The sequence below is a fragment of the Hemiscyllium ocellatum genome, chromosome 24, assembly GCF_020745735.1.
Source record: "Hemiscyllium ocellatum isolate sHemOce1 chromosome 24, sHemOce1.pat.X.cur, whole genome shotgun sequence".
Lineage (NCBI taxonomy): Eukaryota > Metazoa > Chordata > Chondrichthyes > Orectolobiformes > Hemiscylliidae > Hemiscyllium > Hemiscyllium ocellatum.
In genome coordinates this window covers 59099715-59116410 of record NC_083424.1, presented here as the reverse complement: position 1 = coordinate 59116410, position 16696 = coordinate 59099715, and positions in this window count along the sequence as shown.

Sequence of the window (16696 nt, the reverse complement as noted above, 5' to 3'; positions counted from 1 at the left end):
GACTTGGCGGAGGGGCGATGGAGATGTGATAGGTGGAAGGAGGTCAAGGTGAGGGTGATAGGCTGGAGTGGGGTGGGGGCGGAGAGGTCAGGAAGAAGATTGCAGGTTAGGAGGGCGGTGCTGAGTTCGAGGGAACCGACTGAGACAAGGTGGGGGGAGGGGAAATGAGGAAACTGGAGAAATCTGAGTTCATTCCTTGTGGTAGGAGGGTTCCCAGGCGAACGTAGTCTGGAGTCCGTGTGGGATCAGTCAGTTCCGTAGGCAGGTGCTGAGGAAGGAGATGTGGCTGTGGTAACGAGTCTGCTTGAGAACGTGGCTGAAGAGCTTCAGGGCAGAGGAGATGACCTGGGGGGTGCAGTGAGAGAGAGGTTAAAATCTTCGAGTAAAAAGTGAGGTCTGCAGATGCTGGAGATCAGAGCTGAAAATGTGTTGCTGGTTAAAGCACAGCAGGTCATAAATCCTGTCTCTCTGAATCCTCTCCAATATTTTGCCCACAGAGGCATAAGACTGACTGGTCTGTAATTCCCAAGATTATCCCTATTCCCTTTTTTGGACAAGGGAATAACATTTTCCACCCTCCAATTATCTGGCATTACTCAGTGGACACAGGATCAAAGATCATTGCCAAAGGCACAGCAATCTCTTCCCTCACTTCCTTTAGTAACCTAGAGTATATCCCATCTGGCCCAGTGGATTTATCTATCCTTACATTTTTAGAATTTTTTTTAACACATCCTCCTTCCTAAGATTAATATATTCTAACATATCAGCCTGTTTCACCCTGTCCTCAGAAATGTCAAGGTCCCTCTCACTGGTGAATACTGAAGCAAATTATTCATTAAGGATCACCCCTACCTCCTCTGACTCTCGGAACAAGTTCCCTCCATTATCCCTGATCAGCCCTACTCTCCCAGTGGGCATCCTCTTGCTCTTAAATCTTGCTCCTTAATCGTACCCACTAAAGCTTTTTCATGCACCCCCTTCTAGCTCTCTTAAGTGCATTCTTCAGTCCCTTCCTGGCTACCGTGTAGCCTTCTAGAGACCTGTCTGATCCTTGCTTCCTCAACCTTAAGTAAGCTTCCTTCTTCCTCTTGACTAAATGTTCCATATCTCTTGTCACCCAAGATTCTTTCAACCTACCATCCCTTTCTTTCCTCAGTGGGACAAACCTGTCCAGCACAATCAGCAGGTGCTTCCTAAACAACCTCCACATTTCTGTTGTGCATTTCCTTGAGAATATCTGTTCCCAATCTAAGCGCCCCAGTTCCTGCCTAATAGCATTGTAATTCGCTCCCCCCCAATTAAATACTTTCCCATACCATCTGCTCCTATCCTTCTCCATGGCTATAGTAAAGATCATGGAGTCATGATCACTATCACTGAAATGCTTTTCCACCGAGAGATCTGATGCCTGGCATGGTTCATTGCCAAGTACCAAATCCAATATGGCCTCCCATCTAGTCGGCCTAGCTACACATTGTATCAGGAATCCTTCCTGGACACACCTGACAAAAACTGCTCCATCCAAACTATTTGAACTAAATCGGTTCCAATCAGTATTATGGAAGTTAAAGTCACCTATGTCAACAACCTTGTTAGTTCTACACATTTCCAATATCTGCCTCCCAATCTGCTCCTCCATGTCTCTGTTGCCATTGGGGTGTCTGTAGAAAACCCTTAATAAAGTAGGAGTTTAGGGTGGCACAGTGGCTCAGTGGTTAGCTCTGCTGCCTCACAGTACCAGGGATCCAGGTTCAATTCCAGCCTCGGGTGACTGTGGGGAGCTTGCACGTTCTGCTTGTATTTGTGTGGATTTCCTCTGGATGTTCCGGTTTCCTCCCACAATCCAAGTCAGGTGAATTGGCCATGCTAAATTGCCCATAGTGTTCAGGGATATGTAGGTCGGGTATATTAGTAAGGGTAGGGGATTGGGTCTGGGTGGGTTACTCTTCGGAGGGTCAGTGTGGACTTGTTGGGCCAAAGGGCCTGTTTCCACACTGTAGGGGTTCTACTTCTAATAAAGTGGCTGCTCCTTTTCTATTTCTGACTTCCACTCGTACTGAGTCCATCGACAAACCCTCCTTGACAATCTGCTTTCCTGCAGCTTTGATGCTCTCCCTGATTAGCAATACCTCTTCTTTGATCTCTTTTACCTCCCTCCCTATTCCATTTAAAACATCGAAACCCTGAAACAACCAACAACCATTCCTGCCCCTGTATATCCAAGTCTCTGCAATGACCACAACATCATAGTTCCAAGTACTGATCCATGCTCTGAGTACCCTTATTCCTTTGACTTCCTGCATTAAAATAGACACACTTCAACCCATCACACTGACTGTACCCTTGCCCTATCAAGTGTCTATCCCTCATCACAGGCTCTATGCACCCTGCCTGTTGTCACTGTCTTTTATAGTAAATATGAGTATCTAACTAGAAAGTAAGAATGAGTGTATTGTATGAAATCTCCCCTACATGCTGGGATGTTGGGCAAGTGTAAGGTCTGGGTTGCGTGCTCGAGTAAGCCTTATATGACTGCGGCCTGTCAGGTGACAAAAGGTGAAGAAAGATGACCTTGGCACAATGTGATGAACTGCAACAATCCCGGAGAAAGTTTGGCAGAGTCTGATTGGTTAATGGGGAAATAATGTAGGCTTAGTGTGATTGGTTATGCTAATGAACGTGGATAGAGCATGGCTTTTAGAAAACATAAACAAGAGAGTACTCTCACTGCTGGTGGGGTGGGGTCAATCAGGGATGACTTCTCTGGTGGTCACTGCTTTTGTTTGCAAATAAAGGCTTCTCATCTTGAGGAATTCTCTGCGTCTCCTGGTCATTCTTAAAAGGTGTGGTCAACCACAGTACTTTATTTTAAAGAAGGACAGTCCCTGTCTTTTTTATATAGAGAACCGCAGTCACTGTATTTAGTATAAACACCAGTAGTCACTGTCTTAATGGGGCAGAACAGCAGTCCCTGAATTTAGTATCAAGAGTGTCAGCCCCACTCTTTAGTGTAAATGCAGAGAACGGCAGTCCCTGTCGTTATTATTGAGAAGGGTAGTCCTTCTCTTTATGATTGAGAACAGTAGTTCCTGTCAATATTATTGAGAACAGCCATACCTGTCTTTATGATTGAGACTGTGGCCCCTGTCTTTATTATCGAGAATTGTGGTCCCTATCTTTGTTATTGAGAACAGCAGTCCCTGTGGTTATTACAGTGAACAGTAGTCCCTGTCTTTATTATTGAGCACAGCCGTCCCTGTATTTATTTTTGAGAACAGCAGTTCCTGTCTTTATTATTGAGAACAGCAGTTCCTGTCTTTATTATCGAGAACAGCAGTCCCGGTCTATTATTATGAACAGCGGTCCCTGTCGTTATTACTAAGAACAGCAGTCCCTGGCTTTATTATCAAGAACAACAATCCCTGTCTTTATTACTGAGAACAGCACTCCCTGTCTTTATTATTGAGAACAGCGGTCCCGGTAGTTTAATATACTGCTGAATAAGTACAGCTGTCCCTGTCTGTATTACCGAGAACTGCTGTCCCTGTCTTCATTGTCAAAAACAACAGTTCCTATCTTTATTATCGTGAACAGCAGTCCCTGTCTTTATGATTGAGAACAGCAGTCCCTGTCTTTATTATCGTGAACAGCAATCCCTGTCTTTATTACTGAGAGCAGCAGTCCCTGTCTTTATTACTGAGAGCAGCAGTCCCTGTCTTTATTATCGTGAACAGCAATCCCTGTCTTTATTACTGAGAGCAGCAGTCCCTGTCTTTATTACTGAGAACAGCAGTCCCTGTCTTTATTATCGTGAACAGCAGTCCCTGTCTTTATTACCTAAAACTTAGATTAGATTAGATTACTTACAGTGTGTTAACAGGCCCTTCAGCCCACACCGACCCGGAGAATCGCAACCCACTCATACCCCTATAGTTACCCCTTCACCTAACACCACGCGCAATTTAGCATGGCCAATTCACATGACCTGCACATCTTTGGACTGTGGAAGGAAACCAGAGCACCCGGAGGAAACCCACGCAGACACGGGGAGAATGTGCAAACTCCACACAGACAGTTGCCTGAGGCGGGAATTGAACCCAGGTCTCTGGCGCTGTGAGGCAGCAGTATTAACCACTGTGCCACCATGCCGCCCACTGTGCCACCATGCTGCCCACCTGTGCCACCATACCACGGGAACAGCAGTCCCTGTCTTTATTATCATTAAAAAAGCAGTCCCTGTAGTTTAATATACTGCTGAAGAAGTACAGATACACAATCCTTCGCCTGAAATTCCAAAATCTGAAAATCTCCAAAAACCGAAATTCTTTTGTAGAGTGCGTCCCTGTCTTTATTATCGAGAACAGCTGTCCCTGTCTTTAATATCAAAAAATGCAATTCCTGTCTTGATTATGAAGAATATCGGTTCCTATTTTTATTATACATAACAGCAGTCTGTATAGAGTATATAGTATAGAGAACTGCAATCCCTGTTTTTATCATATGGAACAGCTGTCCCTGTCTTTATGATAGATTACATTCGTCCCTGTTTTTATCACAGGCAAAAGTAGTCCCTGTTTTTATCATAGGGAGCAATAGTCCCTGTCCGGGTATAGATAACAGCAGTCCCAGACATGGCATCATGAACAACAGTCCCTGCCTTTATTATTAAGAACAACAATCCAGTCATTATTGTTGAGAACTGCTTTGTTGCTGTCCTCATTATAGAGAACAGCAGTCACTGTGAATATTATGGAGACTACCAGTCCCAATGTATCTTGTAGACAACTGCAATGTATTGTTGAGAACAGCAGTCCCTGTGTGTATTACAGCGAAGAGCAATCACTGTCTTTATTATGAAGAACAGCACTCCCTGTTTTTGTTGTAGTATACTGCAGTCCCTGTTTTTATTGTAAAGTACAGCAGTCCCTGTCTTTCATATAGAGAACAGCAGTTCTTGTCTTTCATACCAAGAACAACAGTCCATGTCCTTAGTACCAAAAACAGCAGCTCTTGTCTTTTGTGTCAAGAACAACAGTCTCTGTGTATATCACAGTGAAGACCAGTTGGTGTTGTCATTAGAGGGGGCGGCAGTCCCTGTCTTTATGATTGATTACAGCAGTCCATGTCTTTAATATAGAGAACAGCAGTCCCTGTCTTTAGTAATGAGAACAGCAGTCCCTGGCTTTAGTACCGAGAACAGCAGTCCCTGTCTTTAGTACTGAGAACGGTAGTCCCTGTCTTTAGTACTGAGAACAGCAGTCCCTGGCTTTAGTACTGAGAACAGCAGTCCCTGGCTTTAGTACCGAGAACAGTAGTCCCTGTCTTTAGTACTGAGAACAGCAGTCCCTGTCTTTAGCACTGAGAACAGTAGTCCCTGTCTTTAGTACTGAGAACAGCAGTCCCAGGCTTTAGTACCGAGAACAGTAGTCCCTGTCTTTAGTACTGAGAACAGCAGTCCCTGGCTTTAGTACCGAGAACAGTAGTCCCTGTCTTTAGTAATGAGAACAGCAGTCCCTGTCTTTAGTACTGAGAACAGTAGTCCCTGTCTTTAGTACTGAGAACAGCAGTTCCTGTCTTTAGTACTGAGAACAGCAGTCCCTGTCTTTAGTACCGAGAACAGTAGTCCCTGTCTTTAGTAGTGAGAACAGCAGTCACTGTCTTAAGTACTGAGAACAGTAGTCCCTGTCTTTAGTACTGAGAACAGCAGTTCCTGTCTTTAGTACTGAGAACAGCAGTCCCTGTCTTTAGTACCGAGAACAGTAGTCCCTGTCTTTAGGACTGAGAACAGCAGTCCCTTTCTTTAGTACCGAGGACAGTAGTCCCTGTCTTTAGTACTGAGAACAGCAGTCCCTGGCTTTAGTACTGAGAACAGTAGTCCCTGTCTTTAGTACTGAGAACAGCAGTCCCTGGCTTTAGTACTGAGAACAGCAGTCCCTGTCTTTAGTACTGAGAACAGCAGTCCCTGGCTTTACTACTGAGAACAGCAGTCCCTCGCTTTAGTACTGAGAACAGTATTCCCTGTCTTTAGTACTGAGAACATCAGTCCCTGGCTTTAATAGAGAACAGCAGTCCCTGGCTTTAGTACTGAGAACAGCAGTTCCTGTCTTTAATAGAGAACAGCAGTCCCTGGCTTTAGTACTGAGAACAGCAGACCCTGTCTTTGATAGAGAACAGCAGTCCCTGGCTTTAGTACTGAGAACAGCAGTCCCTGTCTTTAATAGAGAATAGCAGTCCCTGTCTTTAGTACTGAGAACAGCAGTCCCTGGCTTTAGTACTGAGAACAGTAGTCCCTGTCTTTAGTACTGAGAACAGTAGTCCCTGTCTTTAGTACTGAGAACAGCAGTTCCTGGCTTTAATAGAGAACAGCAGTCCCTGTCTTTAGTACTGAGAACAGCAGTCCCTGGCTTTAATAGAGAACAGCAGTCCCTGGCTTTATTATCAAGAACAACAATCCCTGTCTTTATTACTGAGAACAGCACTCCCTGTCTTTATTATTGAGAACAGCGGTCCCTGTAGTTTAATATACTGCTGAATAAGTACAGCTGTCCCTGTCTGTATTACTGAGAACTGCTGTCCCTGTCTTCATTATCACGAACAACAGTTCCTATCTTTATTATCGTGAACAGCAGTCCCTGTCTTTATGATTGAGAACAGCAGTCCCTGTCTTTATTATCGAGAACAGCAATCCCTGTCTTTATTACTGAGAGCAGCAGTCCCTGTCTTTATTATCGTGAACAGCAGTCCCTGTCTTTATTACCTAAAACTTAGATTAGATTAGATTACTTACAGTGTGTTAACAGGCCCTTCAGCCCACACCGACCCGGAGAATCGCAACCCACTCATACCCCTATAGTTACCCCTTCACCTAACACCACGCGCAATTTAGCATGGCCAATTCACATGACCTGCACATCTTTGGACTGTGGGAGGAAACCAGAGCACCCGGAGGAAACCCACGCAGACACGGGGAGAATGAGCAAACTCCACACAGACAGTTGCCTGAGGCGGGAATTGAACCCGGGTCTCTGGCGCTGTGAGGCAGCAGTGTTAACCACTGTGCCACCATGCTGCCCACCTGTGCCACCATACTGCGAGAACAGCAGTCCCTGTCTTTATTATCATTAAAAAAGCAGTCCCTGTAGTTCAATATACTGCTGAATAAGTACAGATACACAATCCTTCGCCTGAAATTCCAAAATCTGAAAATCTCCAAAAACCGAAATTCTTTTGTAGAGTGCGTCCCTGTCTTTATTATCGAGAACAGCAGTCCCTGTCTTTAATATCAAAAAATGCAATTCCTGTCTTGATTATGTAGAATATCGGTTCCTATTTTTATTATACAGAACAGCAGTCTGTATAGAGTATATAGTATAGAGAACTGCAATCCCTGTTTTTATCATATGGAACAGCAGTCCCTGTCTTTATGATAGATTACATTCGTCCCTGTTTTTATCACAGGCAAAAGTAGTCCCTGTTTTTATCATAGGGAGCAATAGTCCCTGTCCGGGTATAGATAACAGCAGTCCCAGACATGGCATCATGAACAACAGTCCCTGCCTTTATTATTAAGAACAACAATCCAGTCATTATTGTTGAGAACTGCTTTGTTGCTGTCCTCATTATAGAGAACAGCAGTCACTGTGAATATTATGGAGACTACCAATCCCAATGTATCTTGTAGACAACTGCAATTTATTGTTGAGAACAGCAGTCCCTGTGTGTATTACAGTGAAGAGCAATCACTGTCTTTATTATGAAGAACAGCACTCCCTGTTTTTGTTGTAGTATACTGCAGTCCCTGTTTTTATTGTAAAGTACAGCAGTCCCTGTCTTTCATATAGAGAACAGCAGTTCTTGTCTTTCATACCAAGAACAACAGTCCATGTCCTTAGTACCAAAAACAGCAGCTCTTGTCTTCTGTGTCAAGAACAACAGTCTCTGTGTATATCACAGTGAAGACCAGTCAGTGTTGTCATTAGAGGGGGCTGCAGTCCCTGTCTTTATGATTGATTACAGCAGTCCATGTCTTTAATACAGAGAACAGCAGTCCCTGGCTTTAGTACCGAGAACAGTAGTCCCTGTCTTTAGTACTGAGAACAGCAGTCCCTGTCTTTAGTACTGAGAACAGTAGTCCCTGTCTTTAGTACTGAGAACAGCAGTCCCTGGCTTTAGTACCGAGAACAGTAGTCCCTGTCTTTAGTACTGAGAACAGCAGTCCCTGTCTTTAGTACTGAGAACAATAGTCCCTGTCTTTAGTACTGAGAACAGCAGTTCCTGGCTTTAATAGAGAACAGCAGTCCCTGGCTTTAGTACTGAGAACAGCAGTCCCTGGCTTTAATAGAGAACAGCAGTCCCTGGCTTTATTATCAAGAACAACAATCCCTGTCTTTATTACTGAGAACAGCACTCCCTGTCTTTATTATTGAGAACAGCGGTCCCTGTAGTTTAATATACTGCTGAGTAAGTACAGCTGTCCCTGTCTGTATTACCGAGAACTGCTGTCGCTGTCTTCATTATCACAAACAACAGTTCCTATCTTTATTATCGTGAACAGCAGTCCCTGTCTTTATAATTGAGAACAGCAGTCGCTGTCTTTATTATCGAGAACAGCAATCCCTGTCTTTATTACTGAGAGCAGCAGTCCCTGTCTTTATTATCGTGAACAGCAATCCCTGTCTTTATTACTGAGAGCAGCAGTCCCTGTCTTTATTATCGTGAACAGCAGTCCCTGTCTTTATTACCTAAAACTTAGATTACTTACAGTGTGTTAACAGGCCCTTCAGCCCACACCGACCCGGCGAATCACAACCCACTCATAGTTACCCCTTCACCTAACACCACGCGCAATTTAGCATGGCCAATTCACATGACCTGCACATCTTTGGACTGTGGGAGGAAACCAGAGCACCCGGAGGAAACCCACGCAGACACGGGGAGAATGTGCAAACTCCACACAGACAGTTGCCTGAGGCGGGAATTGAACCTGGGTCTCTGGCGCTGTGAGGCAGCAGTGTTAACCACTGTGCCACCATGCTGCGAGAACAGCAGTCCCTGTCTTTATTATCATTAAAAAAGTAGTCCCTGTCGTTTAATATACTGCTGAATAAGTACAGATACACAATCCTTCGCCTGAAATTCCAAAATCTGAAAATCTCCAAAAACCGAAATTCTTTTGTAGAGTGTGTCCCTGTCTTTATTATCGAGAACAGCTGTCCCTGTTATATGTACCGAGAACAGCAGTCCCTGTCTTTAATATCAAAAAATGCAATTCCTGTCTTGATTATGAAGAATATCAGTTCCTATTTTTATTATACATAACAGCAGTCTGTATAGAGTATATAGTATAGAGAACTGCAATCCCTGTTTTTATCATATGGAACAGCTGTCCCTGTCTTTATGATAGATTACATTCGTCCCTGTTTTTATCACAGGCAAAAGTAGTCCCTGTTTTTATCATAGGGAGCAATAGTCCCTGTCCGGGTATAGATAACAGCAGTCCCAGACATGGCATCATGAACAACAGTCCCTGCCTTTATTATTAAGAACAACAATCCAGTCATTATTGTTGAGAACTGCTTTGTTGCTGTCCTCATTATAGAGAACAGCAGTCACTGTGAATATTATGGAGACTACCAGTCCCAATGTATCTTGTAGACAACTGCAATGTATTGTTGAGAACAGCAGTCCCTGTGTGTATTACAGCGAAGAGCAATCACTGTCTTTATTATGAAGAACAGCACTCCCTGTTTTTGTTCTAGTGTACTGCAGTCCCTGTTTTTATTGTAAAGTACAGCAGTCCCTGTCTTTCATATAGAGAACAGCAGTTCTTGTCTTTCATACCAAGAACAACAGTCCATGTCCTTAGTACCAAAAACAGCAGCTCTTGTCTTCTGTGTCAAGAACAACAGTCTCTGTGTATATCACAGTGAATAAAAAATGAGGTCTGCAGATGCTGGAGATCACAGCTGAAAATGTGTTGCTGGTTAAAGCACAGCAGGTCAGGCAGCATCTCAGGAACAGGAAATTCGACGTTTCGAGCATAAGCCCTTCTTCAGGAATGAGGAAAGTGTGTCCAGCAGGCTAAGATAAAAGGTAGGGAGGAGGGACTTGGGGGAGGGGCGATGGAGATGTGATAGGTGGAAGGAGGTCAAGGTGAGGGTGATTGGCCGGAGTGGGGTGGGGGCGGAGGGGTCAGGAAGGAGGTTGCAGGTTGGGAGGGCGGTGCTGAGTTGAGGGAACTGACTGAGACAAGGTGGGGGGAGGGGAAATGAGGAAACTGGAGAAATCTGAATTCATTCCTTGTGGTTGGAGGGTTCCCAGGCGGAAGATGAGGCGCTCCTCCTCCAGCCGTCGTGCTGTTATGTTCTGCCGGTGGAGGAGTCCAAGGACCTGCATGTCCTCAGTGGAGTGGGAGGGAGAGTTAAAGTGTTGAGCCACGGGGTGGTTGGGTTGGTTGGTTCGGGCGGCCCGGAGGTGTTCTCTGAAGCGTTCTGCAAGTAAGCGGCCTGTCTCCCCAATGTAGAGGAGGCCACATCGGGTGCAGCGGATGCAATAGATGATGTGTGTGGAGGTACAGGTGAACTTGTGGCGGATATGGAAGGATCCCTTGGGGCCTTGGAGGGAAGTGAGTGTGGAGGTGTGGGCGCAAGTTTTACATTTCCTGCGGTTGCAGGGCGCAAGTTTTACATTTTCTTTATGATTGATTACAGCAGTCCATGTCTTTAGTACTGAGAACAGCAGTCCCTGGCTTTAGTACCGAGAACAGTAGTCCCTGTCTTTAGTACTGAGAACAGCAGTCCCTGGCTTTATGATTGATTACAGCAGTCCATGTCTTTAATATAGGGAACAGCAGTCCCTGTCTTTAGTACTGAGAACAGCAGTCCCTGGCTTTAGTACCGAGAACAGTAGTCCCTGTCTTTAGTACTGAGAACAGCAGTTCCTGTCTTTAGTACTGAGAACAGCAGTCCCTGTCTTTAGTACTGAGAACAGTAGTCCCTGTCTTTAGGACTGAGAACAGCAGTCCCTGGCTTTAGTACCGAGAACAGTACTCCCTGTCTTTAGTACTGAGAACAGCAGTCCCTGTCTTTAGTACTGAGAACAGTAGTCCCTGTCTTTAGTACTGAGAACAGTAGTCCCTGTCTTTAGTACTGAGAACAGTAGTCCCTGTCTTTAGGACTGAGAACAGCAGTCCCTGGCTTTAGTACCGAGAATAGTAGTCCCTGTCTTTAGTACTGAGAACAGCAGTCCCTGTCTTTAGTGCCGAGAACAGCAGTCCCTGTCTTTAGTAATGAGAACAGCAGTCCCTGGCTTTAGTACCGAGAACAGCAGTCCCTGTCTTTTGTTTGGAGAGAACAGCAGTCCCTGCAGATATTGTGGAAACCTGCAGTCCTTATGCAAATTGTGGAAAACAGCAGTTACTGTCTTTATTGTAGAGAATGGAAGTTCGTGGCTTTATTGTAGTGAACAGGAGTTCCTGTTTTTATTATAGAGGACAGCATTCTCAGTCTTTGGTGTAGAGAGAAACAGTCCTTGTCTTTTATATAGAGGACAGCATTCCCTGCCTTTAGTAGTGAGAACGGCAGTCTCTGTTTCAGACTGAGAACAGCATTCCCTGTCTTTCGGATAGAGAACAGCTGTCCCTGTCTTTTGTGGAAAGAACAGCAGTCCTTGTTTTCATTTTCAAGGAGAACAGACACTGTCTTTCATGTAAAGAACAGCACTCTCTGTCTTTACTCCTGATAATAACGGTCCCTGACTTGATTGTTGAGAATATCAGTCCCTGTTTTTAGCATAGAGAACAGCAGTGCATGTCTTCAGTATAGAAAACAACGGTCCCTGTCTTGCATATAGAGAACAGCAGACGCTGAATTTAGCATTGAGAGCCTCAGTCCCTGTCTTTAGTATTGAGAACCACAGCCCCTGACTTTCGTGTTGAGAACAACATTCCCTGTCTTTATTATAGAGAACAGCAGTCCCTGTCTTTCATATACAGCATAGCCATCATTGTATATATTACAGAGAACAGCAGGCTTGGTATATATTGTATACCTGTTGTAAGGGTGGCCATGTTTAAAAGACACAAAATGGCTGACAAGGGTTAGATAGACTGAAATAGCCTTTTCCAGCATTAAAATACAAAATGGCTGACAAGAGATAAACAGGATAATCAGTCTGCTCTAACATTTAACCAGATCCAACCCTCTGACTCAGTTCTGCCCTCTTGACCTGTTCTACCTGTTCATCTTCCTTCTCACCTATCTGCTCCACCTTCCCCACCGCCCTATCACCATCACCTTCTACCTTCACCCACCTATTGCGTCCCACCTACCTTGCCCCTAGCCCCATCTCCTCCTCTTATTCATCTCTCAGCCGCCTTCCCCTTCCCCAACCCTGAAGAAGGGTCATGCCCAAATCATCAAATCTCTTATCCCTCAGATGCTGTCTGCCCTGCTGTGCTTTTTCCAGGGCCACATTTTATCAGCAGCTGGTTTGTGATGCGGAGTATACTGCAAGGATATCCACGTAATGGGCTGAATGTCCTCCTTCTGCATTGTAACAATTCTGAGATGCTGTGATTGTCCTGAGAGATTGAGAATATCCCCTACTCTGCCTCATGGGTATTGGGGGTACTGGGTGTTGCTACTTAATCAGGGAGACAATTTGCTTCCTTGTCATCTTACATTGGCAGGAAATATGCATGAAGTTACACCTTGTCTAATTTAGATATAGAAACCCAATAGTGTGAAAACAGGCCCTTCAGCCCAGCAAGTCCACACTGATCCTCTAAAGAGTAGCCCACCCAAACCCATTCCCTTATTTCTCTACATTTCCCCTGACTAATGTACCTAACACTTCAGGCAATTTAGCATGGCCAATTCACCTAACCCGCACATCTTTGGATTGGTGGGAGGAAACCAGGGCACCCTCACGGAGACACGGGGAGGATGTACAAAAAGACAGTCACCCAAAGTGAGAATCAAACCCTGGTGCTGTGAGGCAGCTGTGATAACCACTGAGCCATCATGGCACTCACTCTGGGACCTTAAACCTTACTCTGAAACTAACCTTACTCAGGAAACCAACTCTGCAGCAATGGGAAACCCCTTTGATTATTGCTGCAAGGCTATTTGCATCAGCTGAGATGGTCATCTTGGTTAAACTTTGAAGTAAAGACAAGGGCAACAGGAGAATGCTGAGATCATGGCAATTGGTTGTGGCAAAAGTAAAGTGGAAGGGGTCAAACATGAAAACATGGCTTTGGTTGGAAATGGGTGAAGTTGTGCTATTGGTTCTTAACAGAAGCAATAATCTCAATGGAGGATTCTTTATTGAAAACTAACAGTATTCAAGCAGAGCACTTCATACCCATGTTATTTTCTGAATAACATTGTTCTAATTAGTATATCATCATTACATTATACACACAATAATGTATACCAAAGTAAGTACAGCTACACAATCCTTTATCTGAAATCCTTGAGGCCAATTGTTTTTCAGAATTTCGGATTTTGGAATAAATGATACTTTCACAGTGAAATAAAATAAAATTACCTCAGCAGCCCCACGTGTGAATGGTCCAAGTGATGTGGTTCGAGTGGGTGTGGATTTGGGTCACCACAGCACGTACTCAGCAGACGCTCCACACTCTACAAAAGAATTTCGGTTTTCGGAGATTTTCAGATTTTGGAATTTCGGACAAAGGATTGTGTATCTGTATTTATTCAGCAGTATATTAAACTACAAAGTACAAAGACAACATAGAGTAAGTGAGGCTGTTTCAATACAGTCTAGAAGGAGAGGTCAATCCCATCCAACGTGTGTCTAAAGGAAGCAGTTGCATCACATAAAAGAGTCCACATTCAGTCAGATGAGTTCAAACTAAGAGGGCAGGTGCAGTTTGACAGAGGGTAGGTTATCAGTGTCTGAGCATGAGTCAAGGGCACATGAGAGTAGGACAAGGGTAAAGGGAAGCTCCAGGAACATAGAAGGCAGGTTGTGACTGAACACATTAGGGTTGGAGGTGAGAGATTCCCTACTACAGGCTCCAAGCTGATGATGGGAGGATTGTAGATGATTGAAGCAAAGCGCTAGGTTACAAACAGAGAGTGAAGTGTTATGAGGAAAAGATTAATGATAACAGTTGAAGGGTGGAGGGTAACAATTGGCAATTTGGGCTTATCCAATGACATAGCTGCAAACGCAAATTCAGTGGATTCAAACTCAGGAGGAACGAGCTCTTTGTGAGCTGGCTGAGGGCTTAGCTGTGGTTAAGTAATTCTTGTTGTGAGCTTTAGCTGCTGTATGAATGAAGAGCATTTACATAAAGGTTCCAATTCTGCCTACCTTCTTTACACTGGTCACCTTCAGCGTGAGGCTGCATCGTACGTGGGAGTCTATGGTAAAATAAGGCTGAGACAACAAAGCTTTGTCGATGAGAGCTCTCGTCTGACAAAGCTGTTAGAATTCTTATATTTTTGAAATTAAAAAAAAGCTGTTCAAATTCTTTGAGGAGGTAATGAGCAAGTCAGACAAAAGAGAGCCAGTAGACATGATCTATTTGGCTTTCCAGAGGCCTTTGACGAGGTACCACAGAGAAGGATGCTAAATAAGGTAATAGACTGTGGTGTTAGAGGCAAGATACAGTCTCAATAGAAGATGCGCTGACTGGTAGACGGCGGAGGGAGGGCTGAAGGGTTCATTTTCAGCATGGCAGCCACTGACTAGTCGGGTTCTGCAGGTGAAGTTGGGACCAAACCTATTCATTTTATTATCTAGATTAGAGTGGAGCTGGAAAAGCACAGCAGGTCAGGCAGCATCATTGATCTGGATGAAGGAGCTGAGGGCATTCATGCTAAGCTTGCGGGTGACACTAAGATAGGTGGAAGGACAGGTAATTTTGAGGAAGTAGGGAGGTTGCCGAAGAACTGGGACAGGATGGGAGAATAGACTATTTTCTAAATAGGGCAAGGCTTTGGAAAACTGAAGCTCATAGGAAGTTTGGAATCCCAGTTCAGGATTCTCTTGGGGTTCACATGCAGGATCAGTTGGTAGTTAAGAAGTTATTTCTCCACTCTGCAGGCACCCTGACTCTATTCCTGGTGAAGAGCTTTTGCCCGAAACGTCGATTTTCCTGCTTCTTGGATGCTGCCTGACCTGCTGTGCTTTTCCAGCACCACTCTAATCTAGTCTCTGGTTTCCAGCATCTACAGCCCTAGTTTTTACCTGGTAGTTAAGAAGGCAGGCACAATGTTAGCTTTCTTTTCAAGAGAGTTAGAACTCAAGAGGACATATATGACTCTAGTCAGATCACATTTGGAATATTGTGAGCAGTTTTGGACCCCAAATCTTTTCTTTTCTTTATTTATTTAGGGATGAAGATATTGCCAGCTAGGCGGCATTTATCACCCAGCCTAAACTGCCCAGAGGGCAGTAAGAGTCAAGTACATTGCTGTGGGCCTGAAGTCACACATAGGCCAGGCCATGTAAAGATGGTACTTTCCTTCTCTAAAGGACATTAATGAACCAAATGGGTGTTTCTTGATAATTGACAATGGATTTGTGGTCATCATTAGAATCTTAATTCCAATTTTTTAAAAATTGAATTCAAATTTCATTTTATACTGTGTCAAGATTTGAGCCCAGATCCCCAGAACATTGTCTGAGTCTCTGCATTGACAGAAACCCAGAAAATGAGCGACCCAGGTCTAAGGAAGGATATGCTGGCATTAGTGAGGATCAATAGGGGTTTTCCAAAAATAATCCCAGGAATGAAGAGCTTGCGTATGAGAGAAATTGAGGATACCAGGTCCATTCTCAATAAAGTTTAGAACGATGAAGGGGGATCTGATTGAAAATTACAGCTCTGAATAGCACAGTGGCTCAGTGGTTACCACTGCTGCCTCACAGTTTGTGTGGGTTTCACATTCTCCCTGTGTCTGCAGGGGTTTCCTCCCACAGTTCAAAGACATGCAGGTTAATTGGTTTGGCCATAGCAAACTGCCCATAGTGTCCAGTGATTTGTAAGTTATCTATAGGATATGCAAGGTTACAGGTAGGAAGTTGTCTGAGTGAAATGCTCTTCAGAGGGTTGGTGTGGACGTCATGGGCCGAATGGCAAGTCGAGAATCTATGATTCCATGATTAATAAAAGGCCTGGGTCGAATTGATGTGGAGGAAATGTTTCCAGCAGTAAGAAAGACAAGGGTACAGCTTCAGAGTGATGGGACAACCCTTTATTGATGAGGTGGAATTTCTTCAGCCAGATGGGCATTGATTACTGGAATCATTGATGGAGAAGGTTGTTGAATCCTTGAGTGTACTTAAGAAAGAGTTTAGTCAGGGGATTAAACATTACAGGGAGAAGGCAGGAGAACTGAGCTAACAAACATACCAGCCATGATTGAATGGTGGAGCAGCTTCAATGGATCAAGAGGCCTAACTCTGCTCCTTGGTCTCATGGACTTGCAATGGGTCTCACACAGCCAGTCTGCTTGTACCGTCAGGAGGTGGAGGCAAGAAATTTGCCAGAGGAGAGAACTGAATAATAATGCAACTGAATGTCTTTCGGCGATGGTTAGAATCTGTCTTGCTCTATTGTCATTGTCATCACCTGGCAATTCATGCAGCAGAAATGAAATTTGCCACTTGTCAGCTTGAAGCTATCCAGATCTTGTTCTTTCAACATCTCAGGAGT